This window comes from Onychomys torridus, chromosome 9, assembly GCF_903995425.1.
Source record: "Onychomys torridus chromosome 9, mOncTor1.1, whole genome shotgun sequence".
Classification (NCBI taxonomy): Eukaryota; Metazoa; Chordata; class Mammalia; order Rodentia; family Cricetidae; genus Onychomys; species Onychomys torridus.
Genome location: NC_050451.1, coordinates 88,360,425 through 88,384,621, shown reverse-complemented (window position 1 = coordinate 88,384,621; position 24,197 = coordinate 88,360,425).

Here is a 24,197-nt window from a genome sequence, read left to right as displayed (position 1 = left end):
GGAAGGAGACAAATTACTCTGGGGCTCAGAATCATTACAATAAATAGCATTGTGTAAAACCATTAATGTCACTAAGTGTTTCACACACATTATCTCACTGAGACACCATTGCAGACGTGTAAACAGAAGTTCCCTGTCCATAATGTAGTCAGAGAGCTACTGCTTAGATCCTTGGAGCTGTATCCTACCCCTTTTACATAGCACTCTCCTCCCCACTCTCTGATGTTTTAAGCATCTTTGTTCAAAATTAGTTTTTTCTATGACATGCTGCTTCAACACCCATTCTATAATGTATGTCTTAAAGAGTATTTCAAACTATAGCATCTAACTTTTCAAAAGTTGTCACTGTATCTGGCTATATGATTCAAGTCACTTGCTAATAACTCAACCTTTTGAGTTGCCTTCACTTGCTGCCTTTCTTAGTGACTGTCTTTCTCTCTCTTTTTTTTTTCTTGATCTTTTGATACTACCATGGGTTTTAATCCTAGAGGTTTAGATCACCACGTTCTCCTCTAATTAAAGTGAAGCTCTAATGTCCTTTGAAATTCTTTGTCCCTTCATATATAAAGAGCCTTCTTGGCACATCCTCAGGATTGAGCTGTGGGTTCTAACCTAATCTGAGCTCTCATCTCTGTGTTAGTCTCACACAATGGACATCTGTGGCATTCCTTGGCTTCTGCTGTCTCTTCTCCCAGGACCCAGCCACAGTGATCTATTCCTCCATCCACCCAGCTCCCACTCTCATAGACAAAGAATCGTGGACCGGAGTATGGTCCACTATGGTTCACTAAGAAATCACCTTTTGAAAATATCTGTTTCTGAATCCCAAATGGATGACACCTTTAAAAACAGTATTCCCAAAGCATAAGTATTCTTTTGAAAAGATATGAGTGTGTGTCTCGGATTGTAATATAAATAATTTCTTCAGCATCCTTTGGTCTTCCTCACACAGAAAGGTTTAATGAACCAAGCCAGCAGGATTAAGCCATCCTTAAATACAAATGAGCAGTGTTGAGATGTGAAATTCTATACTTCTCCTTTTCTAATTCATTGTTTTCTTCCTTCATTATGTGTACTCCTCATAAATAAATGACTAAAAACATTGCTGGCTTTGGCATCCTAGTTGTGGTTTGCGCTACAGCTTACATAGATTTTCTTTTCTCCATTTCACTCAAAACAAGCAAACAGAAAAGTGACCCTCTGGCTTTTACTCAATCAGCACGACTCTGAAAAGCAAATTCACATTACACTGGCAATTACTTATAACAGCTTCACACTTTCTCCTTCTTGACAACAGCCATATATCTGTAATGAAGACACTTAGAAAGCAAAGACTATGCCAGTGAATGTATTTCTTGCTCTGTACTTTCAGGAAATGTGATGAAAGATAAATTAGAGCCAAGGAAATTTTCCTTATACCAAAGAACATGAAACCTCCCTGTTGTTTGCCCTTGGAGTTGTATTTCCAAATTTCATATGAAGATATACCTTGTCTTGTGAAGAGAGATAACATTTCTTGAGGCACTGTGTGCCTCTTCACTGTGAGCTCTGTGGTCCCATTCAGTTCTTAAGAGCAGGCTATGATGGGTGATGGATGATACTCTTGTCCCTTAATTTACGGGTAAAGAAACTGGGCTTCAGGCCAGTAGTTAGATGTTAATATTCTCTTAAGTAAGTAATAAACCCAAAATTTGACCCTAGGTGGACCTACCTCCTAACCATAGTCTTCATTTATGCTTTTTAATTTAGCTTGGCCTACTGATAGAAACAGTAAAATGATAGCAGTTGTTTGGGAAATGGTATGTCTAAAGCTACCAAGAGTGTGACCTATCATTCACCTTCTAGTAACAAACACTCTGTAAGTAGAAAACTTATTTTATTTATGTATCCAGTGTATCTAGAACTGGGCACAAGGCATGCTATTGGCTGTGATGGGCAATGATGGTCCCAAAAGTTGCCCAAATCCAAGACCCAGAGCATAAGTATGAGTAAGTTTACATGGTTCAGGGTATGGTTTATTGATGAAATCATTAATCATGTGGATCATTTTTACTCACTCTTTGAGAATCTTGTACAAGTTTTGATCATGTTCACGCTCCCTCCACTGACTCTTTGATGGGATTTGGTCTGGTTTGGGCTCAAATAGGTCTCCCTCATACTGACACAGATACTGTAAGTTCATACAAATTACATGAGTCTTGAAAGTAAAAAACTTTTCAGTCTCTGGTCATTGGGAGATATGTGTAGGGGAAAAAAAGAGGATTAAAGAAAAGTACAGAAAGGTAGGAGTAGGTGTCCTCTATTTCCTAGAAAAGCAATACAGCAGCTCCCTCTCAAAAGTCCCCGCACAAAAAACAGCCTTGTCAACAAGGTGATTTTAGCTCAGTATGACCTGAATCTTATTTCATTTTCTTTTTATTCCTTGACAAGTTCATACATGAATTTTAATTACGTTTACCCTCCATTACCTTCTCTTATCTTTCTCCCACCCTCTATGAACTCCTTCTTCTTCCCTACAAGGCTCTCTCTTACATTCTTGATTTTTTATTTTTTTACTTTAATGGCCCCATTGAGTTCAATTTAGGGTTGCTTGCATAAGCATGAGTGTAGAGTTATTGAGTAGAACGTGGGCAACATATCAGCACTATATCACTGAAGAAAAATGGCTTCCTGTCTCCCAGATGCCATAAACTGCCTATAGATCCTTCCAAGATCCTCCTCAATACATGGTGGAATGCTGACAGGCTCAATCTAGTGTAAGTCTTGTGTACAGATCACCACAGTAGCTGTGAGTTCATATGTGTAACCAGAAGGGAAAGAAAATAGTAAAAAAAAAAAAAAATTGTGAAATATGGGTAAAGAAGAAATCACAAGGTGAGTGTGACATTCCAGTATACTTATAGATCAGTTTTGTTTTCTACTTGAGGGCAACTGATTATTGTCATATTTAATTTTAAATTTTATTTATTATTTGTTTGTAAAAGTGCATGTCCATACATGTCACAGTGTGTGTGTGTGTGTGTGTGTGTGTGTGTGTGTGTGTGTGTGTGTGTGTGTGTGCGTATGAAGGGCAGATCACAGCATTCACAAGTCTTGATCCACACCCACCTTCTTGAGGCAGTATCTTTCTTCTTACTTCTGCTGTGCTACATACCCCAGGCTCGCTGGCCCACAAGGTTCAGGCCAACTCTCTTTTCATGGCCTCCCATCTCACTGAAGGAGTACTATACTTGCTGATGCAAAATACTACATCTGGCCTTTCAAATGGATCCCAGGGATAGAACACGTTGTCAGGTTTTCATACATGCAAACATTTATCTAGTGAGTCATCTCCCTGATCCCTATGATGATATTTATTAATGCTATTCACCAAAAATTTCTGGTTCTCTATCATAAGGCATGATAAGATCTGTTTATTTCTTGTCCTATAATCCCTGGTAAAGAGGATGTATTTCACCTATAGGAAAAGTTAGAAAAATAGTGCAGAGAGCTAGGGAAATAGTTCAATTGGCAGAGTACTGGCTTTTATGCATTAGAGCCTAGATTTGATCCCCTGCACTATGTAAACCAGCTATGGTGGTATGTATCTGTAATTGTAGCCCTTGTGAGGTGAAAGCAGAAGGAAGTCTGGAAATTCAAGGTCATCCTTGGCTACAGAGAGTGGGAGACCAGCCTGAGTAAAAAGAAATATGCATATGTACACATAATAGAATTTACATTTTTCTTTCCACCTCTATTGGCAAACAACAAACTCCCAAACAGTGTCTGCTGCATTGCCCCCAGCACTCATACACATAAAAATTAAAATAATAAACATCATGATGTCATTGTTTTTTTTCTGTTGAGTAGTACTCCATTGTGTATATGTACCATATTTTTGTTTTCCATTCTTCAGTTGAAGGGCATCTAGGTTGTTTCCAGGTTCTGTCTATTACAAACAAAGCTGATATGAACATAGCTGAGCAAATGCCCTTGTGGTATAATTGAGCATTCCTTGGGTATATGCCCAAGAGTGCTACAGCTGGGTCTTGGGGGAGATGGATTCCCAGTTTTCTAAGGAAGCGCCATATTGATTTCCAAAGTGGCTGTACAAGCTTGCATTCCCACCAGCAGTGGAGGAGAGTTCCCCTTGCTCCACATCCTCTCCAGCATAAACTGTCTTCTGTGCTTTTGATCTTAGCCATTCTGACAGGTGTAAGGTGGTATCTCAGAGTCATTTTGATTTGCATTTCCTGGATAATTAGGAATGTTGAGCAATTCCTTAAATGTCTTTCAGCCATTTGAACTTCCTCTGTTGAGAATTCTCTGTTTAGTTCTATAGCCCATTTCTTAATTGGACTGTTGGACATTTTGATGTCTAATTTCTTGAGTTCTTTATATATTCTGGATATCAGCCCTCTGTCAGATGTGGGGTTGGTGAAGACCTTTTCCCATTCTGTAGGCTGTTGCTTTGTCTTGTTGACCGTGTCCTTTGCTCTACAAAAGCTTCTCAGTTTCAATAGGTCCCATTGATTGATTGTTTCTCTCAGTGTCTGTGCTACTGGTGTTATATTTAGAAAAGGATCTTTGGTGCCAATGCGTTCAAGAGTACTTCCTACTTTCTCTTCTATCAGGTTCAGAGTAACTGGATTTATGTTGAGGTCTTTGATTCACTTGGACTTAAGTTTTGTGCATGGTGACAGATATGGATCTATTTGTAGCCTTCTAAACATTGACATCCAGCTATGCCAGCACCATTTGTTGTAGATGCTTTCTTTTTTCCATTGCACATTTTTGGCTTCTTTGTCAAAAATTGTATGTTCATAGGTGTGCGGGTTAATGTCAGGGTCTTCAATTCAATTCCATTGGTCCACATGTCAGTTTTTATGCCAGTACCAAGCTGTTTTTATCATGGTAGCTCTATAGTAGAGCTTAAGGTCGGGGATCGTGATGCCTCCAGAGGTTGTTTTATTGTACAGGATGAGGTTTGCAGGCAAATGGATGGATCTAGAAAAAAATCATCCCGAGTGAGGTAACCCAGACTCTGAAGGACAAACATGGTATGTACTCACTCATAGGAGGATACTAGATACAAAACAAAGATGACTAGACTGCTACACAACTCCAGGGAGGCTACCTAGAAAACGGGACCCTAGGAAAGACCCAGGGATCACCCAATGACAGAAATGGAGAGATCTACATGAACAACCTGGATGAGAGTGGGAGTAATGAAGGGCAAGATTTGAGGGAAAGAAAGCTTAGGGGAGCAGGAGATCCCAGCTGGATCAAGAACAGAAAAGGAGAATGAGGGATAACAGACCACAATAAATGAAGACCACATGAGAAAAGGAATAGGCAGAATGCTGGAGAGGTCCCCAGAAATCCACAATGATAAATCCTCTATAGACTGCTGGCAATGGTCGAGAGAAAGCCTGATCTGACCTAGTTTGGTGATCAGATGACTAAACACCCTAACAGGCATCTTTGAACTGTCATCCAATAACTGATGGAAGTGGATGCAGAGATCCTCAGCCAGGCTCCAGGTGGAGCTCCAGGTGTCCAATATTGAGAAAGAGGAGGGACTGCAAGAGCGTGAATTGTTGAATCCAAGATTACAAAAAGCACAGGGACAAACAGCCAATCGAATGGAAGCACATGAATTATGAACCAATGGCTGTGGAGCCCCCAGCTAGATCAGGCCCTCTGGATAAGTGAGACAATTGAATAGCTTGATCTGTTTGGGAGGCACCCAGTCTGTGGGACCAGGACCTGTCCTTAGTGCACAAGCTGGCTGTTTGGAACCTTGGGCTTACACAGGAACACATGCTCAGTCTGGAAGGAGGGGATATGACCTGCCTGTACTGAATCCACCAGGTTTAAATGAATCCCCAGGGGTGTCTTGGTCCTGGAGGACATGGGAATGGAGGAGAGGGGTTGGGGGGAAGGTGGGGAGGGGGTGGGAGGGGGGAGGACAGGGGAACCGATGGCTGATGTGTAAAATTAAAACACATAATAATAATAATAAAATAAATAAAAAATTAAAACAATAAATCTTTTGCTTAAAAAAGAAGGAAGAGTTTTGCTGTTTACAAGCAAACAGTGAGTCAGTCATATTGGATCATCTTTCTGTCAGGACAAATTAAGAATACAGCCATATGAAGTTTTTCGTCACTTAAAGAAAAAGACATCTTATTTGTCTTTGTTTTTAACAGCCTGTTAAGAAATATGATCATTTCAATACCTAATCTATATTTGAGTTAACTCAATAAGTCACCCCAAATGAAGTTAATGCTACATTTCCTATTAATTATCATAAACAAAAGTCTGCTCCCAAATATTATCTCCCAAAGGTATACCATGTTTTATATATATTGTATTAGTACCCCATTTGAGTATAACTTCTATCTAAACGAAAATTTTAAGGGAAAATTGTATTGGCTTCTATGTAATTTGAAAAATGAAAGTGTTTTTTTTCTTTCTTTTTTTAAATCATGGAACCAGTGTATTGCTATACCCTTCAGGAATTCCAGGATATTTTTCGACCAAAATAAATAAATGGAATGAGCTGCAGAGATTGGCTTGGTGATTAAGAACTTTTGTGATTCTTACAGAGGATCTGGGTTCAGTTCCCAGCACCCATATGGCAGCACAACCATCTCTAAAGGCAGTTCCAAAGGATTTAATACCCTCTTCTGACCTCCACAGGCACCACACACAGTACTCTTACACACAAAGGCAAAGCACTCATACACATAAAAATTAAAATAATAAATCTTTTGCTTAAAAAAGAAGGAAGAGTTTTGCTGTTTACAAGCAAACACTGAGTCAGTCATATTGGATCATCTTTCTGTCAGCACAAATTAAGAATACAGCCATATGAAATTTTTCTGAATGCACCTTAAAAATACTGATCAATTTACATGATAAGCACAACCATATTCATTCACACTGACTAGGAAGAAAATTGAATTTTTCATCATATTATAAACAGGACCTTCTCATTATATGAAAACATATACATGTCAGAGACATGTACATTTTCTCTGTAGAGTTATAACATTATCCATGCTCAGCACTAAACAGGAGGTAAAAATTTTGTGATGTCCTTGAATGTTGCCTAGAGATTTGAAACTAATTCCATGGTTATTTTGAAATCATTCTCATTTAGCATGTTTCATCGATAAAGACAAATAGTATTGGTGTTAAATCATTACATTCCCCCTCGGCTTTTCAAATTTACATTATAGAGCTATTCACTCTACACTGTAGGAGTCTGTTTCTTTTTATGACCCCTAAAGCCTCTGGCATGGCATGATGTCCATTTGCAAATTGAGTACATGTGCTGTCACTCTACTTAGGCTATACAATTGTCCAGTAGGAGAACCAGAAAGCCAGAAAGTTTCATATTTTCAATGGGCAGCACAGACAGCAGGCAGAGGGGGAAGCTGTATGGATTCTGTCAGGGTGCATGCCAGTAGACAGTTCTTGGCTACCTGAGAGCTGCTAGATTTATCTGTGATTGAAAGGTGTGTAAATCATAGAGCCAGAAGAAGTGTTTACACACCATGGTCAGTCACCTTGTAAAAAAGAGTGATTCTGTAGCTTTTGTTTGGCCTCATTCTTTTATAGACATAACACCACAAGAACAAAAAGACCAACTTCAAACAGCTGTGATACTTGTTTTAAACCCTTGGAAAAATTATCTCATTGCTGATCTGACCATTCATTTCCAAGATGTTTCTCTTTATTATTTTCTCAAATTTCTTCTTTAAAACTAAAGATCTACTATAAAGAAACAGTCTTCATTTCTCTCATGAATGAGATTATCCTTCAAAATTTCTGAGTGGGGCCATTATTATAGGATATTAAACTGTATCCAAAGTTTTCAGGGGTCCCTTATTCATTTCTTGTATCTAGATGTACAATTTTAAGAAACATCCTCCTTTCAGACTCTAGTGTGTTTCTGGACAGATAAAACTACTTAATAAAAGTAAAAATTTAAGGAAGACTCTGAAACAGATTAACTGCTATTTATGTATCCTCCATTGTTACACATGGAAAACTTAACAGCTTATTGTAGAGCATCTACTTCTACCATGATCTTTATCAAAAAAAATACTAATTATACTGGGAAAATTACGTTGAAGACACCTAAAGCACCTTGAATGAAAGATTCCATTACAGGCCATGATCCAAGAGACCCATCACTTCGACAGAGAATTAAGCAGTACTCCATCCATATACATCTTCTTTTTTGTTTGTTTGTTTTGTTTTGTTTTATTTTGTTTTTTGTTTTTAGAGACAGGGTTTCTCTGTGTAGCTTTGCACTTTTCCTGGAACTTGCTTTGGAGACCAGACTGGCCTCGAACTCACAAAGATCCACCTAGCTCTGCCTCCCAAGGGCTGGTATTAAAGGCATGCACCACCACCGCCTGGCTCATATACATCTTCTTATGGACTCAATAAACCTTGATGTTTATTATCAATGCAAGTTTCCACCACAGTTCCCAGTATTGAAGCCTTGGAAGTTCACTGGAAGAAAGGCTTGCACAGCATAGCTCTCACTAGTCATAATCTTCCCTGAGTATCTGAAAAGAGTACCAAGGCTGCCTTCAAAGGTGGGGCTGTTCATAGCAGTGCAACAATCCAGAATCCTCAGCACATAAGGGTGGCAAACAGAGTCACAGTTTCTAGGTTCTATATTGTGGTGAACTAAGAATCTGAATAATGTTTCCATCTTTTGTCCTCAATAGCAACTCACTTCATTCATTCAGTAACTCATTTAATCTATTACTCAACTAAGACAGCAGTTAAGAAAAGACAAATATGAGATTTCTTCTTTCATTGGGAGGTTAGTTGTGGGTACCATTTCTTTGACTGAGGATAGCAAAAAACAGTAGAAAAGTATTTGGTTTACTTCAAGAAAATAAAAATTAACTAAGATAATATCAAATTGTCTAACTGAAGCCTAATGAAGTCAGAGTCAAAAGGGAAGTTTGGCACTCAAAATTGCTTTAACTAAAAAGATTGAGTACTTTAGGTAAAAACTCATTTGAAATGATTTGCCCTCTTGTGGACTACTGGTGCTGTCAAAGACCAATATTCCAATTCTGAAATTCTAATAAACCAGTCTCCAATTTCAGCCTTCAAACACTCGAATAAAAAAATAAACCTAAGTAGATATATTTTACATAAGTACACACTGTTGAAAGGAAAACTCCTACACCAGAAAATAGAGAGTAAATAATTATCCAAACTGAAAACTGACTAAGTTAATAGTGCTTAGTAGAAATATCAGGCAAATACAATGGCCAGAAGGATGGGCCATAAAAAACAGAATCAATCCTTTAAAGATATAATTAGCTCTCCAAACTATAGAGAGAGATTACTCTACAAACCAAAGTACTTTTTTACTAACAACATACAGATTCAGTAAAAGATTATATATGTGAGTGTGTATATGTGTGTATATTAATGTGTATTGTATATATGTTTGTGTGTGTGCATGTTTGTGTGTGTACATGTATTCATGAATGTGTCTGTGTGTATGTATAATTCAAAAGCTTTATCTCCTTTATCTCCTAATTTCTTATATATTAATAGTCAGGAGATCATGCTACAAACAGGAAGCTGTACATACTGGGCATATTGTATACTCTATTGCAGCAAAAGATAACTTTTACCATTTTTTTCAAACACTAGTGTTTCTATATGTAGCATATCATGCTGAAATCATAAAATTTTGAGTTCTAGCTACTACCCTGACATTTATTTATTAATTCTGGGACTTTGTATGATTTATCATCTTTCCCGGGCCTAAATTTCTTTACCAAGATTGGTACAGTATAATCAACAGTAATACCTTCACAGTGTACCTCCAGTTCCATAGCTCCACTAGAGAATAATGGACTCTATGTGCTCAGACTTGTTGGATAATCATGGTTCTAGGCCCTGGCTATGTGGTGATGTGCAAGTTAGTTCCGTCCTCTCTGCCTTAGCTTTCTCCTGGATAAAATGAAGACTATCATAGCATCAAACTTTCAAAGTTGTTTTAAACATAGATGAGAATATAAATAAAATACTTGTAAAATAGCATCAACAAATATGTAGAGAACAAACTTAAGAAATGATAAATTTATAATAGCAACAGGAAACAAAATATGGTAATAAATATAATTTTAAAAGTAATATATTTACACAAACATCATAAAAGATTTAAGAGAGATTAAATTATACCCAGATAAAAGGATACACCATGTTCTTGCTTTGTAAGACTCACCAACAATTATCTCCAAATTGATTAAAATTTTCAGTGTAAGCTTCCCCCCAAGAAATCAGAAAATATATTTTATAAAAATTTAAAAACATTTCTTAAATTATGAAGAATAGCTCAAATGTTCTTACAGAAGAAAAGCAAATGCAGGAGAATTTATGAGTTTTCCAATGAAGCTATAGTAATTAAAACAATGTAGTAATGATACAAAAATGAAAATCATCCAAAAGAGAAAGTGAAGAAGTAAGCTACTGTATACATTAGCAAAAACAAGGCTCTGCAAAACCAGTAATATTGAGAATGCCAAAGAACAGGGGAACATTTTTGAAAGTTGTTTGGTGACTGAGCGTGGGGCGGGGGCGGGGGGGCGGCGGTTGTTTTTGTATTTTTTAGTGATGGTAATTTTGTGTTCAGTCTTCTCTATGGTGGTCATAAAGCTGTATCAGTGATTCATTCTCTGATCTCTGATACTACATAAATTAACCAACAAGTAGTTACTGGAAGATTAACCTACATAAAATACTATAGAGAATTCAGAGAAGTGTAGACTTCATCTCTCTCTGGGGAATTGTGAATTTAATGGAGAAACAAATCACATACCTGCACTTGATAAAAGAATGTATTATCAATCCAATGCTTTAAACAGTTATTCTAACTTAACACTTGGGATTGAAACCTGGAAGCAAGCAGTGTAGCTGGGATCTAAGTAATGAATACTTGCTGGGGCATGTGGTTTCATAATATTTTGAGAAATGTTGAGGGATGGTGAGGACCAGCCACCAAAAGTATGTTGTTGGAATGCTTAAGCATTTGAAAAGCTGAGAGTGAAAACCACTGGTGATTTTTTTAAATTAATACATTATGTGATTTGCTCATTTGAAGAAGATTTTGTCAGTCATTCCTATCATAATGTGTGGCTTAATCTAATTCTGACTTGAATTATAGTCTCTTCTCTTGATGATTACCTTGGTCAGTAAGTAGTGACAAGCTTTATCAGATTCACACATCAATGAGCAGTTATTATAGCAAGAATCTTAAAAGGTCTTGTTAATAAAAACAAACCTGGAGCTGGGTATTGGGGTGAATGCTGGAAAATCAGAGAAGCAGAACATGCCACAGCTGCCTCACCTTGCTAATTCCTAAACTGATCCTGTTTCCTCAGACTGGAAGCCTCTGAGTCCTCATCCAGAATGAATCTCAGCTGGAAGCCTCTGAGTCCTCATCCAGAATGAATCTCAGCTGAACTGTTGCTCAAAAGCCTAAAAGCTTAACCAGCTAAAAGCTTCTAGTTTCTGGTCTTCATGCCTTATATACCTTTCTGCTTTCTACCATCACTTCCTAGGATTAAAGGCTTACTTTCTGGGATTAAAGGCGTGAGTCACCATGGTTGGCTGTATCCTTGAACACACACAGATCCAGGTAGATCTCTGCCTCTGGAATGCTAGGATTAAAGGCTTGTGCTACCACGCCTAACCTGTATATTTAATATTGTGGCTGTTCTATTCTCTGACCCCAGATAAGTTTATTAGCATGCACAATATTTTGGGGAACACAATACCACCACATTTCCCCCTTTTTGTCTAAAAATTAAAAAAGCTTATAACTAATACAAGAAAAACTATATCCAATAAGTATATATAATATATACAGTCAAGAATTACATTAACTATGTCTAGTCCATTAACATTTGACAGGTTCAGATGAAAAACTTCATTAATATATAACAATGTCCAGTCCAGTAACATTTGATAAACTCAAAAATTTTCATTACTTATCCTATTTAAAACAAGTAGTTCCTGTTAAAAAGTAAATTTAATAATTGACCTTTTTAATCTTATCATATCCATATTCTTTTTTTCTTTTCATAATAGATTAAATAATCTACCTTTTGTCATTTTTATATCTTCCCCTTTTTCTTTCTAGAATAGATTCAATGATCTCCCCATTTATCCTATTATTTATTTATCTTTTTTCTCAGAGTAGATTTAATGATCTCCCTCATATAAGTGAGGTTTATTTTCTTAAGTGAAGTGAGTTGCTGAGGAACACAGGAGAAAGAAGGTTTCGAGTTGTCTGAGGCATCTACAGAACTTCAGATAAATAAAAAAAAAAGGGGGGGCTGGAATAACTCTGCACTGGAAATAGAGTTACAGTGAATAGTGAATTCTTGTGTATTTCAGGCTAGCCTCTTCAGAGTCAAGCACCTTGGTGTGTATATATGCTCACCATAACTGTACTTGACTTTTTGGAAAGTAGTAGATACATCTCTTAATATAAATATTTGGGGAGGTCATGAGCTGAAACATGATCCATAAGAAGTAAATTCTGTACATTCAACCAGTTAGCTGTGTTCTTCTAACCACCACTGGTGGGATTATTCTAAAATGAAGAGGGCAGCATTTTTTTTCTTAGAGCTTCTATACAGCTTCATAATCTCTACAGTAGTTTGGGGGTATGTTTCAATGGAGAGGCATTACCATAGAGCTTTTATATAATAGATGTGAGGAATTCCTGCTCCTCCCTCCCTCCCTCCACTCTGAGCAATCTACATCTCTTCTGTGCTCACCCATGCTGAAAGCATTCACATATCTGATGTGTTCTACAGACTCAGAGCACTAACTCATGCTAAATAAGGACTTCATATCATCCTTTCACTTATGTCCTACTTAGTTAAACATCAGTGACCATAACAGAGAGCATAGAAGACTCACTTTTTTACCTACATAACATGCTTTTACATGTAACTTTGACTCTACTAAGCAAATAGTATTATATACAATAATATTAAATTTTCTATGATGATTAAGTTCTAATAAAAAGTATTTTTATAATATATTATCTTTCACCAATATTTATTGTCTTAGATTCTTGGAATCTCATACAATCTGGGATAAATTTGCTCATTCTAAGAAGTCAATAATCTTACTTCATGCACCATCACAACTACTCCAGAGCCTTAGAACTAAAGTAACAAGAGAAACAGCTCATGCCATGTTGGACATCACATGGGCTAGAATAGGAATGTCTGATGAAGGCTCCTTATGCAACCACACTTGGACTTTATGCCTAGAAATAAGTCTACAGTTAGTCACAGTATCATATAAATGAATGTTGTCAAAGCTCCCATTGTCAATGTGTAACTGAAATTAACCCAAAGCACAGCATCAGACTGGATTCTAACAGGAAAGGACATATTTGTGTGCTGTTGCTTCAGCTTTCATGGGATCCAGTATATTACCCATGGTCGGTAATTACAGTATCATAGCTATGTTTCTAAATGTCAAAAGTCTAATTTGTATTCACCTAATTAGTAGTCATATTATAGACTACTTTTTAATTCATGTTTTGGTATAAATAAATAAGGATTTATTAGAAACTGAAGCATACTGCCTTCAGGTAATTTCTGAGATCATTTATATGCTATATTTTCTTCCAGGTCAAGCATTTTTAATGTAATTATTCATAATATGTATAGTAAAGCTCCATTTCTTATGCTCAATAAATAAGCCAGGACATATTCTATTAAACCACAAAGTTTTAAGAAATAAATTATCCTCAGTTTTTAGTGGAAATGGGGGCAAGCATCACCCTTCCTGGTTGTTTAGAATAGCCCATTCTGTCCCAGGCAGTGTGCGCCTAGTTGAAGTAGACTGCTGGGAATGTGGGAGGTATCTCTCTTTCCCTCCTCTCTTCTCTTTTCTTGACTACTGTTATTTGATGGATGCCATGTGAGGGAGGATGTGGTGTGTGCTTGATGTATCATGAGTAGAGAAAGTACTGCATTTTCAAATAAATGTCAGAAATCCTTCCTGACAAAGGAAGTGAGCATTGGGAATGAACTCTGACTGTACTTGCAACAGATAAACAGATCGCATCTGTGCACATAGTACCTTAATTTCTAAGTGACCAAAATGTGTCCATTAGTCATCAATGAGAGATAATCCCCAGGAAAGAACTGATCTCAGTTTTATGTGCTCCCTTGCTGTGCTGACATTTGAACCTCTGAAGACACTTGCTTTTTTCATATAGTAGTTGGGATCTGCACCTGAAAAACAGAATACATATGTAGTTAGCTATTTCTCAAAGGCACAATGGGAACATTGTGTCCCTGTTGGAGAGGCAGGCAATCCTTTTTGGTGAAAACTAGAGATTTCGTCCATAAAGAATACCTGCTTTGAAATATTCACCCTAAAATCAGAAATGATAAGACTTCCTCTCCAGAACATGAATGCTGAGCTAAATTCAAAGAACAAATTCCAGTTTCAATGGAAGAAACCTCATTTTGAATAATGTCTGGTGTAGAATTAATATCCACCTGTGTTCTGTGCTTCTAAAGAGAATTGATGTCTGAATCTAAATGGAGCAGAGATGGCTAGAGAAATTGAAGAAGATGGCAAGCTGTTCAAAAACCAACTGCTGGGATGCTCAAAATGCAGCTTTGGGGAAGAAGTTCTTATTTCTTACACAGTTTATTTCAAATCATTGAACAATTAAAGTCAAGGATAATTTAGTAGAAAGATGTAATAGTGTTGTGGAAACTTTCAACACAACAATATATGTGCAATTGCTTTCTCACTTCTGATATGAATTAATTAAATTGAATGTAATTAATCTCCTTTGGAAATATCACTGTACATGTTGGTATAGCCAGACACTCTCAGGCACCAAAGCATGATATTAAGATTGCTACCAAAGCATGTGGATGTATTGTGTTTCATGTCACCCATAATGCAACTTTGGTGACTGTTTTTTGCATTTAGAGACTCTACCTCCTTTAGGGATGACCCCTTAGATATTTTTATTAGTCTTAAAAAGCAGAGGTCATGAACACATAAGAATTTAGAGTGAGAACAGTTCATCTGTAACAATTGTCTCATCTTCCAATGAGCCACCTGACCCTAAGCAAAAAACAAAAAGCAAATGGTTTGGGTTCTGGCATTGGTTGCTTTCTCATTGTTGAGACAATATACCATGCCAAAGAAACTTAAGAGGCCTAGGAAGTTGAGTTGGTAAAATGTACATGTAGTTGGAGACCTTCTGTCCAGCTCCCACCAATCCCTGTTAGTCCGACAGCCCACTTATAAAATAAACACACAGACGCTTATATTGTTTAAACTGCTTGGCCATTAGCTCAGGCCTATCGTTGTCTAGCTCTTACTCTTATAGTCAGCCCATTTCCATTAATCTATACTTTGCCACGTGGCTTGTGGCTTACGGGTACCTCACATCTCCCTTGTCATGTCGGCAGCTGGCACTGTCTCCCCTGTGCCTTCCTCTTCCCCCAATTCTCCTCTCTCTTAGTCCCGCCTATACTTCCTATCTGGTTACTGACCAATCAGTGTTTATTTATATAGAGCGATATCCACAGCACTTGCCCTTTTCTTTTTTTTTTTTTTTTAAAGGAAGGTTTTAACTTTCACATAGTAAAATTACATATAACAAAACAATTGTCAAGCAAGAATTACAGTTACAATATCTAGTCTATTTGTTTCGGCAAAATTAAACAAAATATTCTATCTATCCTATATTTATGAGTCTAAGGTTTCATATCTAACTTATCTTTTATCATAACTAAGGAAAATTATACCTATCTAGTCTTCAACTACAACCTCAGAAGGATATAATATTACCTGAGAAACAGGAGAAGGATGCAAGCAACTTTCTGAAGTAGAGAAGAGAATGCTGGGAAGTAGAAGGCTGAGGTGGAGAGACCTGTCAGCCGCCACTGCCATGACAAGCAAGATGTAAGGTACTGGTAAGCCACAAGCCACATGGCAAAGTATAGTTTAATAGAAATGGGCTGAATATAAGAGTAAGAGCTAGACAACGGCAGGCCTGAGCTAATGGCCAAGCAGTTTAAATAATATAAGTGTCTGTGTGTTTATTTTATAAGTGGGCTGTCGGACTGACAGGGCTGGGGGGGGGGGGCTGGAGAGAAGGTCTCCAACTACATGTTACATGTTCACCTTCTAAGTATGAGGACCAGCGTTCAATACCTGGAATTCATGCAAGCCAATGGTGATTCCAATAACAGTGTGTTGGGTAGGGTAGTGCATGCTTGTAATTCCAGTGTTGGTGAGGCAGAGAGACAGGGAAATCTCTGGGACTCACTAGCCATTCAGTCTAGCATAATTAGCAAATTCCAGGCCAATAAAAGATTCCCATCTTAAAAGAAATAGATGGCATCTGAAGAATGATACTAAGGTACTCTGGCCTCAATGTGTATGTGCACACATGTGTATGGCTCCAAGATGGTATATTATGCAGCTGGGCACACTGTTAAAGTAAAATGCTAAACATTGTTAGTCTTAACTCTAAAAGTATCCCCTACTTTTTACTTCAGCCATTCATTCCTGTCTATACTGTGCTAATGTGTTATAAACTGAATTGTGTATCTCCCTCACCCCAGTTCATATGCTGAACGAAGCCCATAACTGATGTATTTGGACACAGGGTTTTGAAAAAGGTACCTGTGGTTAATGAAATCACAAAGATGGATTCCAAATCAGTATGACTGATGTCCTGATGTGAAGATGTGGCACTAAGGATACATAGAGAGGAAATCCAAGTGAAGACAGAGGAATTCAACCACCTACAAGCCTGAAGAAAAGCCTGGGAGAAACCAGGCTTCAGCTTGGATATCCAGCCTGTAAAACCACGAGAAAGTGATTTTCTTCTTTAAGCCATTCATTCTTTTGTTATGGATACTCTGGCTGTCTAAAACTCCAGACACAACCTTTAAAACAACAAATTCCAAACTCTTCTGTTATCTCAGCAGCCTATTTTTTCTTTCTTATTCTCGCCACCCTACTCATTCAGGTCAAGATCATGATGGGGAAATCCAGAGTCAACTGAACCAAGCTCCTAGGAACTCAATGAACTTTAGTTTGACAGCTGTGGAATCTGCATGGGCCTGGACTAGACCCTCTGCATACAGGAGACAGTTGTATAGCTGGGTCTGTCTGAAGGGCCCCTGGTAATATGATCAAGATCTATCCCTGGTGCATGAGCTGGCTTTCTGGATCCCATTACCTATGGTTGGACACCTTGCTTACCCTTGAGGCAGGGGAGAGGGGCTTGGTTCTACCTCAACTGAATGTACCAGGCTTTGCTGTCCCCCCATGGGAGAACTTACCCTTTTGGAGGAGGGGATGGGGGGTTAGGCAGGGGTAGGGGAAGCCGGAGGATGGATGACAGGGGGAATCTGTGGTTGGTATGTAAAAATGAATTTAAAAATTTAAATGAAAAAAGAACTCCAATGCAGTGGGATGTTCTGAATGTTAAATGTGTTGCTCTGATTGGATAGGTGGGACAAGGAGAGAAGAGAATTCTGAGAAGTGGAAGGCTGAAGCAGACAGACACTGCCAGCTGCCACCATGACAAGTGAGATGTAAGGTACTGGTAAGCCACAAGCCACGTGGCAAAGTATAGATTACTAGAAATTGGTTAATTTAAGATAGAAAAAGTAGATAACAAGATGCCTGCCACAGCCGTACAGTTTGTAAGCAATATAAGTCTCTGTGTGTTTACTTGGTTGGGTCTGAGCACCTGTGGGACTAGGGTGAGCCAGGCAGGACCAGAAAAACTCCAGCTACACTCCAATCTCTGAATGGCATTGTCCTCTCACATTAATCTTTCTCTTTTGGCATCTCCAACAGAGGAGATTCGCCTGTTAAGAACTTGATGATCTTCCAGGTGACATTCTGTCACCCACATGCGTTAGCTCTTTGGGGTCACTGTGGCAGATTTCAGAGAGGTAGCAACATAAGGAAGGAGACACCTACGTGGAGTACCAGTCTCAGTGTTTTCAGTCCGTTGTTGTGGAGAAGACATGGTGGAGCAAACATGTGGCAGAAGCTCTTCACGTCATGATGAACCACAGCAGGGAGAGCAGCGCAGGGCCCATGAACAGGTGTGATGCTCAAAGGCCTGTCCCAAGTGACCTACTTCTCCCAGCGAGGTCTTTCCTCCCAAGATAGGGACACCACCTGGTGAATAAGCATTCCATGCAAGAGTGCAGGGTACTGGCTTTTCAGATGCAAGACATCACACCACCCTAGAAGGAAAATCAAGGTAAAAACCCATGGCTGTCTCTGTTCACAAGCCCTCACCACTGTCTTTGACATAGCCCATTTCATGTTTTACCCCTACCATGGCAGCTTTACAAAAACCCCAAACCTGAACTGATGTCGCTGCTTTATTTCTCCTCTCCAGCAATTATCCTGCCAAATGCCACTGAAGAAAATCAGACAAGTTTAACTTGTTATCACTTCAGATTCCTGCTGCCCATGTTTCTGTTCAATTTCCTTTCCCATTTTCTTTAATTTCAAACATTTCACTTCCAGTTTGACACTCCATAAATGTTATCAACTTGGTCTGTGTTGAACAGTGGCTTCTCTCCTTGTCCCACCTATATTTCCTGCCTGGCTACTGGCCAATCAGTGTTTTATTTATTAACCAATCAGAGCAACACATTTACCATTGAATTGCCCTCCTCCCCTTCTCTCTCCCCCCTTCCCTCTCCCCCCTTCTTTCTCCCCCCCCTTCCTCACTCACTCTCTGGGGGCTAATGAGATGACTCTGTGGGTAAAGTCACTTGCGGCCAATGAGGACAGTCTGAGTCAATCCCAGGATCCTCATGGTGGAAAGAGAGAACCAACTCTAAAGAATTATCTTCTGACTCCATTCTTGTGCTCTGCATGGGCATGTGCACAACCACATACATACACAAAATAAATAAATGTAGTAAGACTTGACCTTGACCCATTCCAAATAAAGGTCGTTTTCTATTAATGAAAACAAATGAACAAGGAAAAAAATCCTGTATCTGTTTCCAGCAACTTTCTAGAATACAAAGATGGCTGCTCGTCACTGGTTCCTTTAATTCTTCATCATCCATCCCTGATCCCTCCCATTGTAACTTGGCATTTACAGTACTATTTCACCAACAAGGGGGCAGCCAACTGCTTCTGTACAGTCCTGAGGTATGTCAAGCAGACAGGGCTTGTGTTGCATCTGCTAAGCTTTCTCATTAGAGCCTACAGGCTAACATAAACAGCTGATATTGGCTATATTTAAATACATTTCTATGGTCATTGAATTGACACTTAACATAATTTTCACAGATGGCAAGCTATAATTTACCTTTGTTTCTTTTTTCAGCCATCTAAATATATAACAACAAGTAAATATTAGTTACAAATAAAAAAAAAATGGGCAGGCCAGATGCGGCTCTTGGGCAGTAGTTTAATCCCTGTGTTCAAACTGTTCTTTTACTGCCAATTACATCTGCTCTACAGAAGCTAATAGGAACGTCTTCTATTATTTCCTTGTCTGTGCCCATTTTGGGTGTACTGGGTCACACCCTTTGGAAGTGTGTTCACCTTATTCTGTATTATTTCTTCCCTGCACTTCCTTTCCTCCTCTCCATGGTTTCTCTTTTGTGCACAGGGCCTCAACTCCAGCTGCCTCTTCTGTATCCCTGTTTCTTTCACTGCTCTCCCAAACCAGATAATTTAGTGCACATGTACGCCCTCAACAATGAAGGTAATGGCTGCCATCTTGATTCTGATTTTTCTTCTGGGCTTTAGACACAGCCATACCTGACTTTTGTGTCTCTGTATGCCCAAAGCTTCAAATGGAATGTTCCTTATACTGAATCCTGCACATGGGAACAAAGATGTTTTAGTAACAGGAACAATGATGTATTCAGCTGTCTGATTAAAAAAGATGGCTCAGTAGGTAAGGCTTGCTATGAGAAGGACATGAGTTTGATCCACAGAACCTATGTAAAGGTGGAAGAGAAAACTGAGTCCATTAAGTTGTCCTCTCTCTTCTCTCTGTCTCTCTCTGTCTTTCTGTCTCTGTCTCTGTCTCTCTGTCTCTCTCTGTCTCTCTCTCTGTCTCTCTCTGTCTCTCTCTCTGTCTCTCTCTCTCTCTCTCTCTCTCTCTCTCTCTCTCTCTCTCTCTCTCTCTCTCTCTCTCTCTCTCTCACACACACACACACACACACACCATGATCTCTGAGTCTATCTCATCTACTTTCATACATTCCCTTACATTCCCCTGTGATTCTCTTCGCCTCAAGCAGCTAAATGTTATTTACTGCAACATCCACATTCCCTCTTCTGTGACCCTGAGGTGAGTTTCCGGTCATGAACCTAGAACCTAGGCAATAACAGCTTTTTACTTTTGTGGCTTGCTGGCTGTTTTACCATTTTTGCTTATTTTCTTCTCCTGTCCCCACCCATGGGCGTGGTCCTTTCAGATACCTCTATTTAGTTTGGTGTTTGAACAGTGCCATCTGCTTCCTGCCACGACTCTCACTGGAACATAAGCTAATCCATGCTCCTGGACCCACCCACTCCCATCCATTCCAGGCTAGGCTAGACTAAGACAGTCACAAACCTGACTATGAACCAGGGGCAACCTAGAGTAGCTTTGCCGTTGAAGTTCATGTCTCTTCTTCTGGCTAAGAAGCCCTCCAAATTCGTGGATCTGGCCTTAGCTTTACATCACTCTTCCCTTTCCTAGATAGAAAATTATCTTCTGTTTTTTCTAGTATCCCTGCTTCTTCTACCCGCACCATATCTCTTGCTTTGAATTCTGTTTTCTTTCTCCTTGTGGAGTGTTTTTTGTTTTTTTGTTTTTTCTCTTTGGTTAAGCAATTCTTACTTCTTCACATTATAAGCTCAGCCACCCCTTGCTGTGGAACTTTCAGCCCGTTCTGATTGATAGATACACCCCATGATTGTACACAACCGTCACATTTTTATCTAACTTTGGCAAGGATCAGGGACTATCACTTGCCTGTCTCTACTCCAAAATGAAATTCCTCTCCTCCTTTCCTTCCTTCTCCTCTTCTTCTTCCTCTCACTCCTCTCCCATTCTCAAGTATATAAAAACTCAAATGGGGGCATCTTGAGTCTGCAATATTCTTCCAGAAAATGGTCACTAGTTAGTACGTGCAAGCCAGAGTCTGAGGGTCAGATGCCCTGGAGTTCACATTCCCAGTAACTATAGCTCTTGTAGAGGCAGACTGGTCTCCTTCAAGACACAAATTAGAATGGAGTCTGTGGTTATGGCCAAGATACCTTACAAAGATGTTGAGGCCCAGACAAACATTAGACATGTATTTCTTAGTTCTTAGCTCTGAGAATTTCATAAGGTATTAGTACATGAACACTCTCTGCTTGTCTCCAAGAGACTAGGGAATCAAGTATTAAGAAGAAGGTGTAAACATTCACTTTAAAAATAAGTTGAGCTAAGCACATGGTGGCGCATGACTTTAATCCCAGGCCTCAGGAATCAGAGGCAAGCAGATTTCTGTAAGTTCAAGAATAGCCTGGTCTACATAGAGAGTTTCATGACATCCAGGGTTGCACAGAGGGAACCTTTCTAAAAAAATACGTAAGTTGATTTCCTCCTGTCTGAAGTCTATTCCTTCTCTGCTTCCCTGAGTGTATGATGGAGGCAGACACAAAACAGAGAGGAACAATCGGAGGCAGGCAGCTCTTCAGGAACTAGTAATGTCGTAGTACTATTGCTTCCTGACGATAGACCAGACTGTCCAATGGTGCCACCTTTTGTGGTGGTAGTTTCCCCTCTAGAAAATACCTCCCCCGGAGGCAGTGAGGATGAATGCAGAGTGGGGGTGGATAGCAGAGGCACCACTCACCCCATCCCTTCCCTCCTCTTTTCAAATTATACACATGGTTCAGTTTTTTAATCACCATTTTAATAGCAGGAAATAAATAACTTCTACAGTTCAATACAGGGGGAAATCTGACAGTGGAAATGAATGATTCAGAAGGGAGGACTGTGTGTACTACTTCCATCCAGATTTCTATTAAGTAAATGTGTGTGGAGTACCTGTCCCTCCTCTTAGAGAAAAATAAGGACAAACTAAGTCAATTAGAGGAAATGTATTCATTAATTAAATAAGGTATTTAAAATAATAAAGATGGCCTTAGGACTAATTACAGGCTTCTGCCATTCACACAGAATGATGTCACAAACCTTAGATTAAAACAAGCTAATGTCAAAACCATTTTTAAAGGAAAATCTTAACAGGAAAAAAAAAATGTCCTCATAGGTTAGAGTTAAATAGAAAACTAATTACTAAAGTGAAGATAAACATGTTCAGAAATGGTTAACAATGTCTTGTCAGTTTGGCCAGGACCGGCTTAAAGAAGGTAAAGTCTAGCCCTCAGTTTTTTAGCTGTAACCTTGATAAAGAAAGCCAACGGGGGCTTTCATGCAGCACCTTACAAGCCTGTGTTATCCTTGGGGTTTCTGCAGCCAATGAAAGTTTGTCACGATGATGTAATGCTCCTGAGTTGTGCTTCAGCCCTGAGTGTGTGGTCACCGGGTCTCATGCCTGAGAGCTAGGTAAGTTTCTGAATCATATTTTCCTTTCCAGCCTGTTCCCATGCGTAAACTAATTCCAGCAGCGAGATCGTTTGTTTCTGGTCTATTTTACTACCTCTGAACAGTTTTTTAAACGTGGGCTGGGTTATTATAGAATTGTAAAGACAGCTGGTAAACAAAATGATAGGATCTTAGAGTCAGTTTTCCTCTGTTATTAGTCTGAAGGCTTTCACTCCTCGGCAATTTGTCGTCCCTTCAGAGAAAGAGAGCAACAAACACTGTGGGGTTTTATTTGGTAAGAGAGCTTCTGTCATTTAGCAAACAAGTTTTCCTATAGAGATCTTTCTAGGGAGGTGGAAGAGATTCCTTTTGAAGGGCTGGCACTGAATGTGGCTGATATCATTGAGTGAATCCCACTGCACTGTAAGCAATGGAGTAAAGTTTCAATATTTATTATAAACAGACAGTACATAGGTCTCATCCTTACAGAGTTTAACCCTGAGAAAGAGAGACTATTTCTTTTCAGTTTTGAATTAAGTTAAACACAATTTGGAAATAAGCTATGTCTTTTGTGAACCTTGGTGGCCTAGAAGATGTATAAAATTAAATGAAAAAAAAAGTTAAGTATAAGTAAATAATCCATCTCTAATTGATGATGTGTATATGATGGAATATCTGAGCAGCTTTTAAATTTTGTATCGTATTTTAAAAATGTGAACTATATAAGAAGCACAACCAATGGAGTTGCAGATTTTTCTTTTCCTTTCATGTCACCCTGCAGATGCGAGGATTTTAAATTGTTACTAATATCAGTCAGGTCAGTGTCTATCCTGGAAACATGGACACTAGAAAACAATCACCTAGATAATGCAGGACTGAAAAAGCAATACCTTAGTGGCCTCCTGGCACTAAGGAAAGGATCAATGGGCAAGAGAAGCATACTAAACTATGAATTTCAACTCTACTCATGGAAATATCTGGATTATACTCAGGTTTGACCTTAACTCAGACCCTTGGGCTTAGAGAAGTGCATCTACAACTCAGAGTATGTAGAAAGATCTGCTGTCACAACAAACAACACAATATGTCTACATATTGGATCATTTCTTATATTTTTGGTTGTGAGCCTAGCCTTTAACGGCTGAGCCATCTCTCCAGGCCTGGATCATTTCTAACAAGAAAAAAAAGTGTTTTGTAGATGCTATTGTTCACTTGGCGCTAAGACACGTCGTGCCTCTAAAAGCTTCACTGTCCTGATTGAAAGTTACTCTGCTGAGTTAGTTAAGAACACATCGCTGTCCGCTTCACATACGTTCACTTTACATTACAGTCGAGTTGGCCATTTCCCTCGCATGCTTTCTAGATCGTTCCAAGCTACTCTCCCCCTTTCAGGAAGTGAGTGTCCTGTCAATATGCCACAGTTCATGCATTTTTTTCCTCTCAAGTTAATAATCTGAATGCGAAGTAGTTTCTATTCTAAAGTAAATCCTATTTAAATTAAAATATTAGTCAGCATAATGTAAATATGACTCATTTTCCTTTTATGACCACAATTTTCCGTATCATTGCTTTAATA